We start from the raw sequence: 18,510 nt of genomic DNA on the forward strand, positions 1-18,510 counted from the left end.
CTAGCTCATTGACGGTGAAGTTTTGAATTAGAAGGTCTGAATGAGGGAGATCTTAGCCTGACGTTTGTGGGCCATTGTCGAGTGGGTGACTGACAGTGGTATGGCAGCATGGTAAGACCAATACAGTGAGATACGGTCCACGCAGGTGATGAGGGGGGATTATATAAAGAAGTCTAGGGTGTTAACTTTGTTATGCGTGTGAATGCACAATTCCAGGTCCATGGATCCGGTCAGTGAAAAAAAGCGTGCTTTCAGTGTGGCTGTCGGTGTGAGACTCAAGGAGGTTAAAATCTCAGAGAAAGTCTCTGCTATTTTGGCAGAGGAGAGTAAGTTAGAGATGCCATCAATGAAAGAGTTACTCCTATAAGGTTACATATAGATGAGGTCAGAGGTGTGGGTTTCCTTGTCAGATAAAGAGGGGATGATGGATCACGGCTCATCCCTCTTGTAGATGATTGCCACTCCACCTCCTGCTGCCCTTCCTGGTCAGTCCGCATGTTGCATGCAGTAACCTGGGGCTAGGAAGACATCGAAGACATGGGCGGAGAATGGGGTAAACCTTATTTCGGTGATGAAAAAGGCATCAAGGTTACTGTATGAGATGAAGTTGGCGATCTCTTTGCGTAAGCAATTGCTGAACGAGTATTGATCTGTATGAAGGGGCACATGTGTTTGGTCTGTGGGTGTTGGATAGAGGCAAGGGTGGTATTGATGAGTTGGTTGCCAGTGATATAATCGCTCCCCAAAACGTTCTCTGAAACAGACAAAAAAACAATGCAGGAATTTAATAATAGTGCCCGATAATGTACATATACGTCACATAATGTCATTTTACATTCTGCGGAAGTGCATGAAGAAGTGTGTCTGCTGACACCTGCTGCCCGAACCTCTTCGTATTGGATTTCTTATATGGACATTATTGGTATGCTCATTATCCGCTCTTAAGGACTTTCAACTGAAGAGCAATGCCACTGCGCATACGTTTGTTTTTAAGTTGTTTTTATAAGGCTAACAGTGGTATTTTACTTTTTTACTGTTAGGCTCCGGCAATCCCAGCTGCTTCCTTAAGCATTGGCGAGCGTGTGCACTAGCGCACGCGCACTGCGGAAGGGCATGAAGAGGTGTGTCTGTGTCCGTGATCGTGTGTCATGTGTAGTGCACTCGGTTCATGCCCTGTTCTTATATATTCTCCCTGGCCAACATATCGGCCTTCCCTCTTTTAATTGCTTGGCTTAATTGCTTGGTATTATTTTAGCCTCGACTAGCTTTCGCTGCCAGTTCATCTATTACGTCCAAAGTTGCATTAGCGATGCAAGTCATAGCCGTCGGCTGCTATTTACAGCTTCTATCAGCGTTATCGTTTGACGGCTGTATGGAAGTTTAAGGTAATTTGTATCCCTCCTCTACACATTTTTTGATAAATTGGGGTGGTAGCAGTGTTAGCAGTGTTGAAAGTGACTCCGCGGGGTGTTTCTTTTTCATTTTATATTGTTTACACTATTTTTTGGTAGCGTGCAGTCGGGTTTGACCATCTCGGCATTCAATCTCATTGGTTTGGGGTGTTTGGCGAGTTGTGCAGACTCTCTCCTTCCATATTTCTCCTGCCTGTCTCTTCTGCGCTGGTGCGGGGCTGTGTGTTTAGTATGGATATGTATGAGCGGGAGATTACCCTCCATAAAAATCTCTGCAATAGACGGATATGTATCCCTAAGATTATAACTAATCCAAAGAAAGTGCTACCTATGTGCAAGCAAATAACTGAATATTATAGCAAATTGTCAATTATACTTATGGACACTATAGCCCTTAACTCTGTAAAAGAGGATCTCATCACAGAACTAACAACTGACTTGGGTTGTGTTCCGGGCTCCATTACCGGGTTCCTGCAATGGGGACTTACCGGGTTACTCCGATATAGGAGGACCCGGTAATTCCTCCTTGCAGGAACCCATCCCCATTCCCATTTGAGCTCCCATAGGGCTCAATGGGAATGGGGAGGGAGGTAATAATGGGCAGATTACATCTGGCCTGTTATTGCCTCCCTCTTCCCCTCGTGGGACCCAGAAAGCACGCCTGGTTTTACCAGGTGTGTGATCCGGGTCCCGTGATGGGAAGCTCGTAATCGGCGCTCCCGGAATGAAGGGGGACGGTCCCGTACCTGCCCCCTTCATTACGGGAGCGCCAACCTTATAATGAGGCCCATAGACAAAAAACACGGGCTCCATTACTTGCTCCAGTTCATCATGCGTTTATGCACCGTACTAGGACATTAAGGAAGCATCACAAACTTAATAAGTTATTAAAAGAGCAGGACCTTCCATGTAGAGTGTCCGGCAGTTACATCCCCGCTGCCACTCCCCTCCCCACCGTCATTTTAGCTAGCCCATCTTTGGTGCTGACTCCTGTTGCTGGGGAGGTAGATCTGGTTGAAGCCTTGCCGGTGGATCTAGTCAACATAAACCAACACAACCCCCCACCATTCCGGCAGTTTGGGCTCAAATCCCAAACACGGCGGTAGTAAACACCTGTCCATCTATACGCACAGGTATTGAAGCGCAAACAATGATGATGTCTGCCCTCGAGCTGGTACAATTGAACCAGGAGAACTCACCCTTACCCTTGAATAGATGAGCTGTGCTATGTATTTTCAAATCTATTGTTCCATTAAGAGTCATTACATCTAGTGACATGTATAGTAGATCAGGTTGAACTAAAAAATCAGTTTATTTCCAACATATGTTTTGAGGCAGAGGCCTCCCTAAAGTATTTCTTAGGATTTGAAGCTGACTTTCTTCGTCTGGGGTATAATGTATCGCATGTCGAAATCCCGCTACACAAATCTGGCAGTGGGCTATCATCACGTGAGACTAATAGAGGTCATAATATTGTTACAGGTGCTGTGAAAGCGCGTCATATCCCAGTTCCATCTGGTTTAATTCCAACTACAGACTTGTCTGCGGTTACTGTAAATAAAATGGTTACTAGCTCAGTCAATGATCTGACCAGATTAGTATGTCCCCCTGCCACTACCCCATCTAATGACATCCCTGAGTGTTACTGGCAGTGGTTACCCGTATCATTCAAGCCCCATTTTGCTGCTGAACGTCAGTGATATGATACGGTGGATATGCTCTATTCTTGGAATACCAGAGGGCATACCCATCTGTTTGAGAATAATGGATTGCTGAGTATGATGGACATATTTGGCGTTGCTGCTTTACAGGAAACTTGGCTGACGGCCGAAGTGCAGCTAGACGGTAGAAGTACAGTCCACCAGACGGCCACCCAAGGCACCCTTGGGAGACCGAAGGGTGGCCTTCTGGTATCTGTTAGACCACCGTGGAAGATAGTGAAACTGAATCAGTCTACCCAGTGCATTTTAGTCACTAAGATATATTGTTGTCATCATTAGATATCATCTTGATAAATGTTTACGATCCACCAAATATGGCTATGACAACTGAGAATATTAGGGTTGTTGATATAGTATTACAGAGGTCTAATTGGTAACCTTCCTCTGGTAGAAGATTGTGTATCAAATCCTACATCCACTATTTTGTCTCTTGATAAAACCAATAGGCAGGGCTCTAAATGGCACACTATGGCACAGTGATCCCTTTACGGCTTTCACTAGAATCGAGGGTCGATCTGCCTCAACCATTGACTACGCTCTCCCTAATATATGTGGGTTAAAATTCATCAAGGATATGAGCATAGTTGTTAGACAAGACAGTGACCATGTCCTTTTATGTTGGCTAGTAGTCTTACCTAAGCAGAGGAATATCGTAAATGAATTTGACGAAAATGGCCAATTGTTTTTGAATGAGGGTCAGAATCGCATTCAATGGCATCAGCATAATACTGATCAAGCCAATTCCTTGGTATCTGCATTACTACCACATTTTATCCAGACAGGTTCTGGCAGGCCAAATACCAATGAGAGTATGCAGTCTAACTTTTCAAAAATTATGTATGCAATTAGAGAGGTGGTTGCAGAAAGAAGATCTTGCATCGGCACTGCCGAAAGATCAAATATGCCCACTCGCCGTCGTGACAGCTTTTGATAAAACTATTAATGAAGCCAAAAAGAGGATGCGCATGCAAATACAGGCGATCCTTACAGACAATGCCCCCAGTGATTCTCCATCATTAGTATCATCTCTAATAAAAAAAAAAGGCCAAAAGGACTTATTAAAAATGGCTAACAAATCATAATGTTGCATGTGGGGCAAGATTATGGCAACAAATAGCAGACCTTGCACGTACTGATGATTCTACTGGAATATGGCAACTTCTACAGTACTCAAAACCAAGACCCCTGTCCATAAATTGTATAACAGAGTTGCAATGGAGCCGTCATATAAACAGTACTCTGCGACGTGAAGTGTCGAACTTGGACATTTTGCAACTACCCTCCGAGCCATGGGTGTGCAGTGTGTCCATTATAGATATAATACCGATCATAGTAAACCTGAACAAATCACGTGTGGCAGGGCCTGATAAGGTGTGCAACTTGTTATTGAAAAAGCAACCAGAGCTCTGGGCTGCAGCTCTGCACCTCCAATTTTTTCAAATAGGCATGAAAGGCACTATTCCCAAATCGTGGCAGTCTAGCCACATACTAACAGTGCATAAAAAAGGTACCTGGGACTGCCCGAGCAACTATCGCATGTTGGCGATGCTTGACAGATCTTCTAAGGTTTTTGCTCGTGTTTTACTGTAGGAACTGAATGTGTGGATCAAAGAAAATAAAATCTTGTCACCTAATCAATTGGATTCCGCGAGAGGTCTAGTACCGTGCATGGGGTGCTGCTGCTATCTACGGCGGTCGAACAGTCTTGGGAAAAACGTAACCTGGATGTGTACTGTGCATATATCGATTTCTCTGCAGCGTTTGATACGGTGCAGAGAAATCGATTATGCCAGAAGTTGAATGCATGGGGCATCCCAACGGGTCTCCTTAAGATGCTCATATTGATACATACTGATACCACATTGCGGATCTGTTTAAATGCAGAGGGTAAATTATCAGCAACAATGGACACTTCTAGTGGTGTAAAACAGGGGTGTATGGTTGCTGCAGTTTTATTTAATCTCTACTTGGCCAACCACTTTCCAACTTCATATTGCCAATCCAGTGGCGAACACCGATGTCATCATCGGATGGCTAGCATATGCCGATGATCTTATACTTTTAGATTATACACCAGCAGGTCTCCAGCATATGCCGGATGCCCTCGTCAAATATTGTATCGACAATGGACTATCAATCAATATCGACAAAAGTAAAGTGATGGCATTTACAATAAAACGCCAGCCAAAAAATATGTGTGGATGTTGAATGGCAAAATAGTTGAACAAGTGAAGACCTATAAATATCTGGGAATTCTTGTAGATGATCGACTCACATTGGCCTCACACTGGGCTTCTCTTCAAACTCGGTTTCTGACATCAACAAACGCGCTAAGTATATTCATCGGAAGAAACAGCGGATATTCCGTCCCTGCGGTGTTGACCATATATATTACAAAAATAAGGTCGATCTTGCTATATGCTATCATTATATGGGGGCACACATTAATTAAATGTGTAGGGTTTTGAAGCATGTTTGCTGCGCAAATTGTTCCGTTTACCATTGAATGTAAGTGTAAAGTACCTATACCTGGAATTTGATCTCCTTGGTATCTCGTACGCATTCATCAATCATTGTGTGATGGGTTTTGAGAGCAGATTAGAAATAGATATAATCACGACACCCTATGTCGTAGCGTTTCTGAAGTTAGATGGCAAAGTATTGTTTGGTACTATGGGTACATTAAAAAAGTTACACACCAAGTGGGCTGGGGCATCTTTGAATGCTGGCCAATCAAGAGTGTATAGCATGAAACATACGTTAAAATTTAAACTGAAAGAAGTTAGTTACGAACAATACCTGACCACTCTAGCAACAAAATCACATAGTGGCAATTACTGTCAAGAAAGTATTGTCAGAAACTTCTCTCCAGGCTATATCCGTGCTTATCCCAGTCCAAACACAGTCTGATTATATCTGCTACTGAAATTTAACATATCTGAAGTGCTAGAAACAAAGGGTGCCCAACTGGGCATACCACGTGAGAGGAGAATGTGCCGCTTGTGTGGTAATGAAGTATCTGAGTCAATCTACCACCTTTTAATTGTGTGTAATAGCTTGTGGGCATTGTGTTATAAGTACATGAAGTCTTATAATAATCTGTTTGATCCAGATGATGTAGATGCATTATGGAGTCAATTAATGAGTGGCAATGATATCAATTTGATATATTTTAACTCTGGATTTTATAAACGGATTGTCCTGATTTTACGATGTATTGAATTGTAAACTGATGAGCTACTGATTGTTTTAAATCATGTTAGTTTTAATATTGGAAATGTACTTGTTTAATCTGTGTTATACAAAGCTTTATTAAGCTATAAGTATACAAATAAACTTTGACCTTAAAAAAATATATTAAGGCCAAGAAGTGGTGTGGGAGGACTAGGAGTGGAGGGTGGAGGTTCAGGGGGTGCACCCCAAAAGGTTTAGTAAACCAACTGCATTCCTTTCTTTCTGTGAGTGTATGCATTCCATTCTGTTTCTTCTAACATGAAATCAATAAACAATGTTAAAGAATTACTTCACAGTTTAAAGCATGATGCTGTGCGCTATTTCACTGGCTTGAAACTCTGCATTTTAAGTAAGCTAACCACTCCTTACCTTTAGAAATGAGGCTCAAAGCAGCAGGCTTCTCTGATTATGAATTTCTCTTCCTAGAGCAGGCTTGCCTCAGGCTGAAGTGGCATGATTCTTATCTCGCTTTTGTAAGCAGTCATACATGTCAACATGGTTTTCATCTGCACTGCTTGATTAATTACTGTATGACATTTCTTTGTTCTTTTAACGGGCTTCAAAAAATAACCAATATTGGACTTCCCCATCTCCAGCACATCGATGATTTCCAATGGGGTTTTAGGAGCAATATTTTTAAATGTGCCATTATTTTGTTTTATTTTGTTATTTTTATTTGTATATGGTTCACATACGAAACCTTTACAATGAAAACACACAAAATTCATCAATAATAGAATACAATCATTATCACACATTACAAAGACACAATAAAAAAGAGAATGTTAAAATCTTCATAAAATGCTTTGCCCGGATTCATCACATACAGCCCAACAGTATAAACCAAATGTTATTCACCCTAGTTCTTCCTGTACATTACTTCATAGAAATATTAAAAACCATAGCCCACAGAGAAAAGGGCGGAGAAGTAGAATGGGGAAAAACACTTTGTTTACCTAATTGCGGCAGTGTCAACAATTTCTTGGTTTAAGAATCTATCACAGTCAAAAAAGAATCTGTATAAAGATCTAAAGATTTAATGAATCCTGCCACTGCCAGTCCTTCAGCGGTATTGCCAATTGATAGGCATCTGGACAAAATAAAATCGTCTTCCCCTACAAGAACCCATTTTGCAAATTTGCCCATATATATACTTCTTTTTGCCTTAAGCTCAGTACATTCAAGAAGTAAGTGATAGCCAGTTTATAGTACCCCTATCTTATTACATAATCTACACTAGGCATTTATGTCCTCTACCAGCTTCCTTCCCTTCATCACTTCCTTTGTTGGCAAGATGTTCCACCTTAATTTAAGTAGGAGTGAACAATAATAACGATAGGGAACTGCATCATCATAAATGTTAATGACCTCCTTTTACTATGTTCATATTTTAGATGGAAGAGAGAGAGATAACTATGAAATTGTCATTATCATATAGAAGCTTTCTAACTTTCTCTGGATTATTCACAAGCGTCTCCCTATCAGTCGACAGATCTCGTAAGTTTTGATCAGATAGATCTCTAAGCGCACCTATGTATTTATTCCTCGTAGTGCTTCCCTGAGTAGGGACCAGCTTCCCTAAATCCTCATAGAGAGTATTGCTTAAGGGATGTAGTAAGCTACATAATAGGGCCATCATCCACCACAATGATCTAACTCTTAGAGACAGGAGGCCCATTATCTTTATCAGCACACAATATTTAAGCACTCTTTATTTTTTCAATGGCATTTCTACCATTTTTACAACAGGATGTTTTAAAAGAAACAATAACACATGCAACCGATGAGGTTCGCTAGGATAGCTTGCTGGGGTTTCCCACGGCGCCTGACATTTTGAACCCTGGCGAGGGTGAGGATAGGCTGTGCAGGAACGAGACACACATTGATGTCTTTTCGTGAGTTGTAGTAATAATAACGACTACTTTGTAGGTGAAATGCAGGATAGTGGATCAGAACCATGGCCTTATCAGTCCCGAACAGGCACAAATAGGTGAGGCCCTTGCCTTCGTAAATCCTATGCTGAGGTTGCTCGCGATGGAAACACTTAAGGTTTGGAGAAATAGGTGGTTGGTGAAGTAGTTGAGAGGAAGAGACTGGTCACTTGACCAGAAACCTCATCAATGCTGTCTTCCTGGAGCTGGCCTGGAGTCCTTAAGTAGCTGCCTGGAAGGTGCAAAACCTAGTGGTGGGCGGAGCAGCTGAGTGATGGGGGCTGGTCACGTGACCAGCAGCCATCTCAATGCTGTCTCCCTGGAGCTGGCCTGTAGTCCTTACATGGCTGCCTGGAAGGCACACAACCAGGTGTTGGGCAGAGCAGCTAAGTGGCAGGGCCTGGTCACCTGACCACCAGCTTCCTCAATGCTGCATGCTTGGAGCTGGCCTGGAGTCCTTACGTAGCTGCCTGGAAGGCATGAAACCGGGTGGCGGCAGAGCAGCTGAGTGGCATAGTCTGGCCACGTGAACAGCAGCCTCCTCAGTGCTGTGTGCATGGAGATGGTCTGGAGTCTTTTAGTAGCTGCCTGGAAGGTGCAAAACCTGTTGGTGGGTGGAGCAGCTTAGTGGCAGGGGCATGGCCACATGACCACCATCCTTCTCAATGCTGTCTGCCTGTAGCTGGCCTGGATTCCTTAAGTAATTGCCTCGAAGGTGCAAAAGTGGTGGTGGGTGGAGCAGCTGAGTGGCAGGGCTTGATCACTTGACTGGCAGCCTTCTCAACGCTGTCTTAATGGAGCTGGCCTGGAGGACTTAACTAGCTGCCAGGAAGGTGTGTTTCTTTATATGTCAATTCCCTCATTCCAGATACTATTGGCAACTTTACCAACCACAAATAAACTGTACTTGAGAGCAATGTTCTGACATACTTCATTTTATTATCACCAGAAACAGCAATTAGATTGACAGATAGCTCCTTTTTTGCCCCCACAATTGCCCCATTACACAGCCTAAATAGCTGTGTGAGACATTGTCTATTTTATAGCCACTAGGCAGGGGCGTAGGAGACACATAAAATCTGGGGGTACAGGGGACACCTTGGGGACTTTGCATGGTAAGATGACATGATCCATGAGGCCGGGCCAGCAGCCGTACAGTCCATGTCGTGCGCCCTGCTGTGTGCTGACCTACTGCTATACGGGTTGTTACGTGCGTCTCCATCCCATTACATAGCAACTGGGTTCAGGAAGTTGTCTCGGGTCTCCCCCTGCCTGCAGAAGCAGTGATTCCGTAGGGAAAGTTTTGGTGGGTGGTGCCCACTCCCTGAAGGAAGATGGAGTGGGTAAAATATGGCCCTGCGTGTTGCGTGCGTGTAAATGGGCCGGTAATTAACGCCACATAATGGTTGCCATTGCTTCTTCCCAAGGGTGTCAAAGTACTGTCCAAGTAGTTGTGTTGGCCCAAAAAGAAACAAAAGCTTGCAAAGTCAAGACTGAAGCTGATGGCTAATACTACTATGGGAGAGATGAAGGTGGGATGCACTGCTGTGTGTTATGATGTGCTGCCAACAGACCTGATTTGGGTTATTGGGGGCATTTTAGAGTTCAAAATGACTCTTTATTTTTTTACCTTAGTACTTGGTGTGATTGACTGACCACAGACAATTGCCAGGGTTTTCGATTGAAGGGGCGTTAATAACACATTTGATGTTAAAGAACAGAACGTTTCATTTTTTTTCAAAAGTGTTTTGGAAAGCTCTTTCCATATCTCTCGGATAGCTCATGGGCAATGCGCTCATCTTGGAAGCACAACTCGATCCCCGGGTCTGCCCTTAGAAACCTTGGGGTATCAAGCACGTTATAAATAACCCATTACAATTACAGTGTATGAATCAATGGTAGTCAGGCATGTTGCTAGAGATTCATAATTATTTTGCTGATTGTGACGTGTAGGGAGTGTTGGGCAACATCAGTGCATGTGTCATAGTGTAGTTTGCAGAGATCTACGACCCCTGTGGGTGCCAGAGGGAGATGTTGAAGGGTACTGGTGAAAAAGGAGATCTGTTTGTGTCTGCACATTACAGGTAGGAATCTGAGGAGGGTGGAGTCCCTGGCATCTACTCTACATGTCATAAAACAGTACCTAACTCTACAAGTACTGACAGAAACATGTGGCACAGTAAGGCTGGGAGACCTAAAAGCAGCACTGAAGATTGATTAATGGATGTTTGTTTAATCAAGCATAATTACTAGGGGAACCCTTCAACCATTGTTTTTGAGCCTGCTACACCATTACAGGTTATGGGGTGGAATATGCAAATCAGGCTTGGTCCCACCCCAATAAACTGAGTTCAGCTTGCACTGCTATGTCACATCCCTTCTGCACACGATAACAAGCAACATACTTGGGCATCATGAGTGCAGTGCAGAATAGCTTGACAGTATTAGCACAGCAAGGTTAGTGCCCATGTCTGGGCATACCTGTTGAACCTAGGATGACTTATGCTACCCCAAAGAGTGATAGCTCGAAGGTTTTTAATCAATCTTAACCACTGACGTTGGCTTGGGAAACTCTACAATCCACATCTGATCAGCTCGTTGTGGCATTACAGAAAAAGAAAACTAATATGCAAATCAGGCTTCGCCAAAAGGGGCAATCAGCATGAACTGGAAGGTCACACCCCTTCTACAAGCTGGGAAGCAGCATCCCAACTCTAAAAACGCCAGCTCTCCCTGCACCCTCTCCAACGTGGCAGCCTCATTTCGGTGAGAAAAGAGGTGCCCTGTGTTTTCTGCAGAGGATGAGGTGGTATTGCCCCGGAGCTCCAAATGTTCAAAGACTGGTTATTATAGACTAGGGAACAGAGATAGTAAAACAAAAAACAAAAAACCTCTATGAAACTATTCATTGCAGTTCTAATTTTTATTTCATATGTCTGGCGGATGCCTGAAATTGGAGGTGCCACTTGACATTTGGACTTAAATATCAATGCTGCAAAGCATGAAGCCCTGCCTGCTGATATATCAACATCATATCACGGCTCGGGTCAAGACAGATCAGATAATAAAGCTCCTACGGATGATCGCAAGAATTCACTTTTGTTTCCGGTTCAAACTATGCGTGATTGTCTTTTCATCAACCTAGCACGTGACTGCGCGCCAGTATCGCAATAAGCCAGTGACGTGAGAAGGGATAGGAACTAAGGGCAGTGCCTGAGCTCATGATACCTCAACCACGTGTTAGCTCTCATGTGCTTGACCAGGGACTAGCATCTGCATAGCAGTCGGGCCTAACAGAGAAGAGAAAATCATGCTTTACGCTAGCTTTTGGCACTCTTGCTCCGAGGAGATGTGCATAATATTTCAAGCTGGACTGCCCCTGGGTAGAGAGTCAGGCACATACAAAAAAAGATATCCTTGTTGCAGTATACAACAGATGGTTAAAACATGATGGCAGTCCTTCTAGGTGGGTTATGGTCGATAGAACAGGCTATTTTGTTTTGGTTCTTTCTCAGTGGGGGATCACTCAGATTGCTGGGTAATATTTAATTGTTTGGGATTTCACCCACAGTGAGTGCTGGAAACGTTGCTCCTAGAGAGGCAGCTGCACGGCACTGATTATGCCTAACGAGTCAGAAACACATGGACACGGTTGCTTTTGGAACCCTTACTCAGCAGTGAGTTGCCTAGCATTTTAGGCTGGAAGGCCCTTGTGAGCTGAATCAGACAGACATGCCAACATAGATATTCTTCTAGAGTATAGCAGAGCAAAAGTTGACTGAGGTCCTCCTGAGTTGGTCACATCCTCTAGAGCCTCCTATTTTAACTTTACGTTCTCAGTAGAGAATATCTCCCAGTGACTGCTAATTGTGTAACATGCCTGCTATGCCCTAGGCAATGTAGCCACAGGCAACCCAGGCCAATCGCCTTTAGATGTGCATCGACCGCAATTACAATATATGTAACATACGTTGCTGTTTCCTGCAACTTAAACTGGCCCTGTCCTTGTGTGTGCAAAAGAACATGCGTTCCTGCCGATATCCACAGCGTAGTGCAGCTTAGCACGGGCCAAGGACCCCACCTGACATGACTTGATGTGTGAAAGTAAGACGTTATTGTTGCATGGTTCCCACACAACAGCCTGGCGGTATGTAGCCGTGCTGGGCAGTGCTAGTCTCGTCAAACACGGGGAACCGTTTCATCATCCATCAAGTTGCACAACTGTGGTGTTTACACATGGAATCGCCTCCCTGTTTTTGCCCAGTCTAAGTGGTCATGATGGAGGAGGCATGGTCTAATAGACACATTGCAGACCCTTGAAGGCAGAGACTTGCTCCAAGTACAGCTTCAGAACAATACAAGCATTGGCAAGGCCAGCAGCAGATGTGTGGGCCCGGGCCAGCGCTGCTTCCCGGCCTGCACTAGTGGCGAGGTGTGTGTGAGGGCCACAACTCGAGTTGGGGGGCTCGGGGGGCCTTGTTATGATCGACCTGCCAAGTAATTGCAGGGCTTTCCCTTCAAACCGCACCTTCAGAGCATGTGGGAAAAAAGTCCCTTTGCCGCAAACTGCCTCAGAAACACAAAAGGGTAGAGTTTACTGTGTTGCTGATGTTTTATGTAGCAATCACACGCCGGCTGCTTCCAAGCTCTGTGGCACAGACAGGGGGGGGGGCACTTTGACTTACCTTAGCTGAGTAACTAAGTGAGGTCTCTCTCGTCGAGTCTCAGCTTCTCAGGACACCAGGTTGAGTCAGGATCGCAGGAGCAGTCTGTTGGAGTCACACTCTCAGGAGCCAAGCACGCGTCGCTGCCTTCCGGCTACTGGCTTTTTCTGGAAGGGAGGAGGCTGCGCAGCAGTGCACTGTGCTCTCGAGTCGCAGGGGCACATGCAGTATGTTCCTCGGGCCTGGCCTGGCTGGGCATGTAACGTTCCAAATGTGCAGGCACAGGGGAGGGGGAGGGGGAACGGATGAGCGAGAGTTCTTGTTGTTGTTGTAACAAGAATCTTTACAACCTGCTGCTGCTGAACTGCGTGCAAACTTCAGAGTCTGAAGTTTGCACGCATCACTGCACATGCTGCAGACTCCAGAGAGACACACAAACTGGGGGAAACTGGGGGGGATAAAAGCCATTCTATCCCCCCACTTTAAATTGTGGGGGGGATTTGTCCCCCATGCGACCCCCATGTCCTCCGCCTATGCCACTAGGTGTCTTCTTAACATGCAATGCCCTGTACATAGTATACATGGGCATGTCTCTCTGAAGCACATACGCTTTTAGACACACAACACAGTAAGGGCACTTGTGGACTGAAGTAAGAATACATGACCGATGAGAATTACGCACTCTAATTGCTCTTCGCCATTGCTCTCCTTTTTTTAAACATTAACCAAAAGGATATTTACTACTCTGCTCACTTGTTATTAATAATAAATCATGGGAGTAGTAAACATTTTCCTTCCCATGATAACTCTTCATCACTGCTGTTCTCTTTTAATTACTTGTTTAGTCTGGGCGATTACCTAGTTCAGCAACAATAAAATCTTCATCAGTAAACACGTACCATACAGTGGCGCACCTATTAAGGCAGGGCAATGCTGGTGTACTTCGTATGTTTCGCCGTTAGTCCGGAAGACCACTCGGACTAGATGCCACTGAAGTAATTCAGACTTTCTTCCTGAGAGCACGGCTTGCAGGGTAATGAAACCTGTCAGGCCAAGGGCTCAGGCAAAAAGGCGGAACGTACAGCGGAGCTAGAGGGAAAAAACAAACAAGGCAAGTATTACACACCGTTTGTTGATGGCAATAAACCAACCCCTCTACACCCTCCGAGACCCACAAGCTTACCTGTGAAATTCCTTTTTTCTGCGAAATACCTACTTGTGATAGAACACAAGACCGGGTGAAGGTGGAGGTCAGTTGGCAACGTGAGAGTGTCCCAAGGATAGTGTCACTGATCTCCCAAGATTAGGTAAGGGGATTCCCTGACCCGGACGGCACGAGGACGCTACTAGGGAGGTGGTAGAACAATCCTTTGAAAGGCAGCAAAGCGTCCCAAAATCCAATGAGTGGTGCAAACAGTAAAGCGTCCCAAAATCCAATAAGTGGTGCAAACAGCGAAGGATCCCAAAATCCAATGAGTGATGCAAACAGCAAAGCGTCCCAAAATCCAATGAGTGGTGCAAACAGCAAAGGGTCCCAAAATCCAATGAGTGGTGCAAACAGCGAAGCGTCCCAAAATCCTAAAAAAAAACAAGCCAATAGCCAAAATGTCACAATGTGTAAGCAAACAGCACCGTTTTTCCCAGTGCAGCAAAAAAGGTTTCAGGAAGAAAAAAGGCGTAGTGTTTGCTTTTCTAAAACACCTAAATGCAGGGTCTTTACTTCTTCGTTCGAAGAGCGGGTAACCAGGAGCGTGTAAGTGATATGGGGTCAGGAGTCAGAAAGGGAGCCGGGAGCCAGACATGAGAAACGGAATCCCAAAGGCAGTCCGGTAAGAATTCCGTGGTCGTGCAGGGGAGGGCAGATCAGAAGAGCGCCAAAACAGAATCAGCAAGCAGGTAACGGAGTCCAGAGGGTAAGCAGAAGTCAGAAGCCAGGTAAACAAAAGGTATGGAAACTTTTCCGAGAAGCGCTGCTCACCGTAACACAACGGTTTAGGAGCACCGGCTTTCTGGGGGCGTGGCTAGATATAGGAAGTGGATTTGAAGGAGGCGTGGAACGCATACAAGAGAAAGAGCGTTCCAAGGGTTTATGCCAAGCGCAAGTCCCATTGGGAGATGTAGTATTTACCGGCGATGACGCCTGCGTTGATGTAATCGCCAGGACAACCGCCACGGGCTTCCCCCATTGGCATAAGAATGTCGTAGGAATCCGGGGAGCATGACAGTACCCCACCTCAAAGATGGGCTTCCCCCGGGTCGCAAACCACGAGACCATGGAAACGCCCGCAAAAGACACGGAGCATGAATGTTGGAAGCGGGCTCCCAGGTACGGTCTTCCGGGCCGTATCCTTTCCAGTCTACTAGATAACGGCGGACACCTCGGACCACCCGTGTAACTAAAATGGCCTGTACCTCGTATTCCTCTTCACCCTGGATCGTAATAGGAGCTGGATGATTGAATAGTCGCGTACCAACAATGTAAGTACGTAATAGGGAGACATGGAACACGGGGTGGATTTTCCAACGAGAAGGTATGCCCAAGCGATAGGCGGCTGCATTAATGCACTGCGTGATGGGATAGGGACCCACGTAGCGAGGGTTTAGTTTACATTTGCCCGATATATGAAGATGCACAGTAGATAACAAAACCTTATCCCCCAGGCGATACTCCGGGGCTGATCGGCAGTGCTGATCAGCATGTTTTTTCATGCGATCTTGTGCTTGATGCAGATGTTGAAGCACAGCAGTGCGGATAGACAGCAAAGATTGGGCCGTTGCTTGAGATGCGGGCACCTGTGCCACCGAAGGAAGGGCGGACGGCAAAACCCGCGGATGTTGGCCATACATGGCATAGAAAGGAGAACAGCCAACCGATGCGTGACAAGCATTGTTATATGCGAATTCCGCAGCCCCCAACACGGACAGCCAGTCCGACTGGTACTGTAGACACAAACATCGAAGGTACTGCTCCATGGTGGCATTGAGTCATTCTGTCTGTCCGTCTGTCTGAGGATGGTATGATGATGACAGACGGACGTCGATGCCAAGATATCGGGTGAGGGCCAACCAAAAGCGTGAGGTGAATTGGGATCCACGGTCTGAGATAAGAACCAAAGGAAGACCGAACAGACGAACCACCTGTTGGAAGAATAACTTGGCTAATGCAGGAGCAGAGGGGACGCCTTTACAAGGAACAAACTGAGCCATTCTGGTGAAAGTATCTACGTTCACCAAAATAGTGGTTAGCCCCTGGACCGGCGGAAGCTCTACCACGAAATCAAGTGACAGAGTGTGCCATGGATGTGGTGGGATGGGCATTCTCTGGAGAAGCCCTACAGGTTTCCCAGGTACAGATTTACACTGTGTGCATACAGCACATTTAGATACAAAATCCGCCACATCCCGTTTCATATTAGGCCACCAACACCATCGGAGGAGAAGGTCGAGTGTCTTGGTTTGCCCTGGGTGGGAGGCTAAACGAGTATCATGAGACCAGCTTAGGGCCTGTAACCGAGTCCGGACATCAGGGATATACAGGCGTTCCTGTATATATGGTAGTCCCGATATCAAACGTGCTTGCAACCCTTGAAGAACCATTCCATGGTCCGCTGTCCAACGGCGGATCTGTTCGAGTAAGGAACTGGTCGCAGCACAAACACACATAACAGTGTTTTTTGGCAAAACAGGAAGGACTGCCTCTTCGGGAGATGCATCAACTCCGATGTGAGAAAGCGCATCGGCTTTGCGGGGCCTGGCCGGTAACAGACGGTGAAATTGAACTGTGCAAAAAACAAATGCCACCTTATTTGTCTAGAGTTGGTACATTTTACAGTAGAAAGGGCTTGAAGGTTACGGTGGTCTGTATAAACCATAACAGGATGTCGTCCCCCCAGTAGGTGGTGTCGCCACTCTTTAAAAGCAGCTCGTATAGCCAGTAGCTCTCGTTCCATTATGGTATAATGCTTTTCCGGGGAAGTCAATTTTCTGGAAAAGAAGGCTACGGGGTGTAGTTGCCGAGTCGTGGGGCATTTTTGAGACAAGATAGCCCCAAGGGTAATGGCAGAGGCATCAGCCTCAATGATGAAAGGCAATAGGGGATCTGGGTTCAGCAGGACCGGGGCCGTAGTAAAAGCCTCTTTCAGGGTCTGGAAGGCGACCTGGGCCTGATTGTCCCAACAAAAGGGAACTGAGGGGCTGGTGAGGTATGTCAGCGGGGCTACAATATACGAAAATGATGCAATAAAACGTCTATAAAAGTTAGCAAATCCTAAGAAGGATTGTAAACTCTTAAGCGAGGTAGGAGTAGGCCAGTCTAGGACTGCTCGTATTTTTGCATCATGCATGTGAGTACCCTGAGAGGATATCACGAAACCTAGAAATTCCACAGAGGAAACGTGAAAGACACATTTTTCTGCTTTCGCATACAAACCGTGTTCGCAAAGACGAAGTAATACCGCCCGTACGTGCTCCTCATTTTGCGATAATATTTCGGAAAATATTAATATATCGTCCAGATATATCACAACAAAAACATCCAACAAATCTCGGAAAACGTTGTTGACGAAATGTTGGAATGTTGCGGGGGCATTACATAAGCCGAACGGCATCACTAGGTATTCGAAGAGGCCGTATTTGCACTTAAAGGCTGTCTTCCACTCGTCACCTGTGCGCACCCTCATCAGATTGTAGGCCCCCCTCAAATACAATTTCGTAAAGATTTTAGCGGAAGTGAGGCGATCCAATAATTCCGAGATGAGGGGTAATGAGTACTGATTTTTTATAGTCACCGCGGTGAGTGCACGGTAGTCCACACAAGGGCGGAGATCCCCCTCCTTTTTTGGGACGAAAAAGATCGGAAACGCAGCTGGAGAACGGGAAGGTCTTATATGACCAAGTCTTAAAGACTTCTCAATGTAACTCTTTAAGTGCTCCTCCTCAGGTCGTGCCAAGGAATATATCCGCCCATGAGGGAGAATGGCATAGGGTACCAAATCAATAGGACAATCGTATTCCCGGTGAGGCGGGAGTTGTTCAGACAAACCCTTGTCAAACACCTCAACCAAATCCTCATATACGGAAGGTATTTCAGGTGCCGCCTTAGTGGTTGCATTAACAGTGTGTGTGCTTGATATTAGAGCCATGCCTGGAGAGGGGAGAGGCATCCTCTGAATGGGAAAGCAATCCACCTTACATAAGGGAGAGGAAAAAAGCACTGTTTGTTTCACCCAATCAATGATGGGATTATGTTTTTGCAACCAAGGGAGGCCCAAAATAATCCCAAACTGAGGTGCAGCGATAAGATCGAAAGATAGGTATTCAGTATGCCCTTTCGCCGTACTCATTTGCAAAGGTTGTGTTTGTTTTGTGACATGGCCCGAAACCAGACAGGAGCCATCGACTGTATAAATAGCTTCTGGTTTGTCTTTAGGGTCTACCGGGATACCATAAGTTACTGCCACTTGTCCGTCCATATAATTGCCTGTTGCCCCGGAATCTATCATGACTGGACTAGAAAAGGTCTGAGAGTTGGGCAATATAAAGGACATAT

Source organism: Ambystoma mexicanum, chromosome 7p (assembly GCF_040938575.1).
Source record: "Ambystoma mexicanum isolate Mex_15411 chromosome 7p, UKY_AmexF1_1, whole genome shotgun sequence".
Lineage (NCBI taxonomy): Eukaryota > Metazoa > Chordata > Amphibia > Caudata > Ambystomatidae > Ambystoma > Ambystoma mexicanum.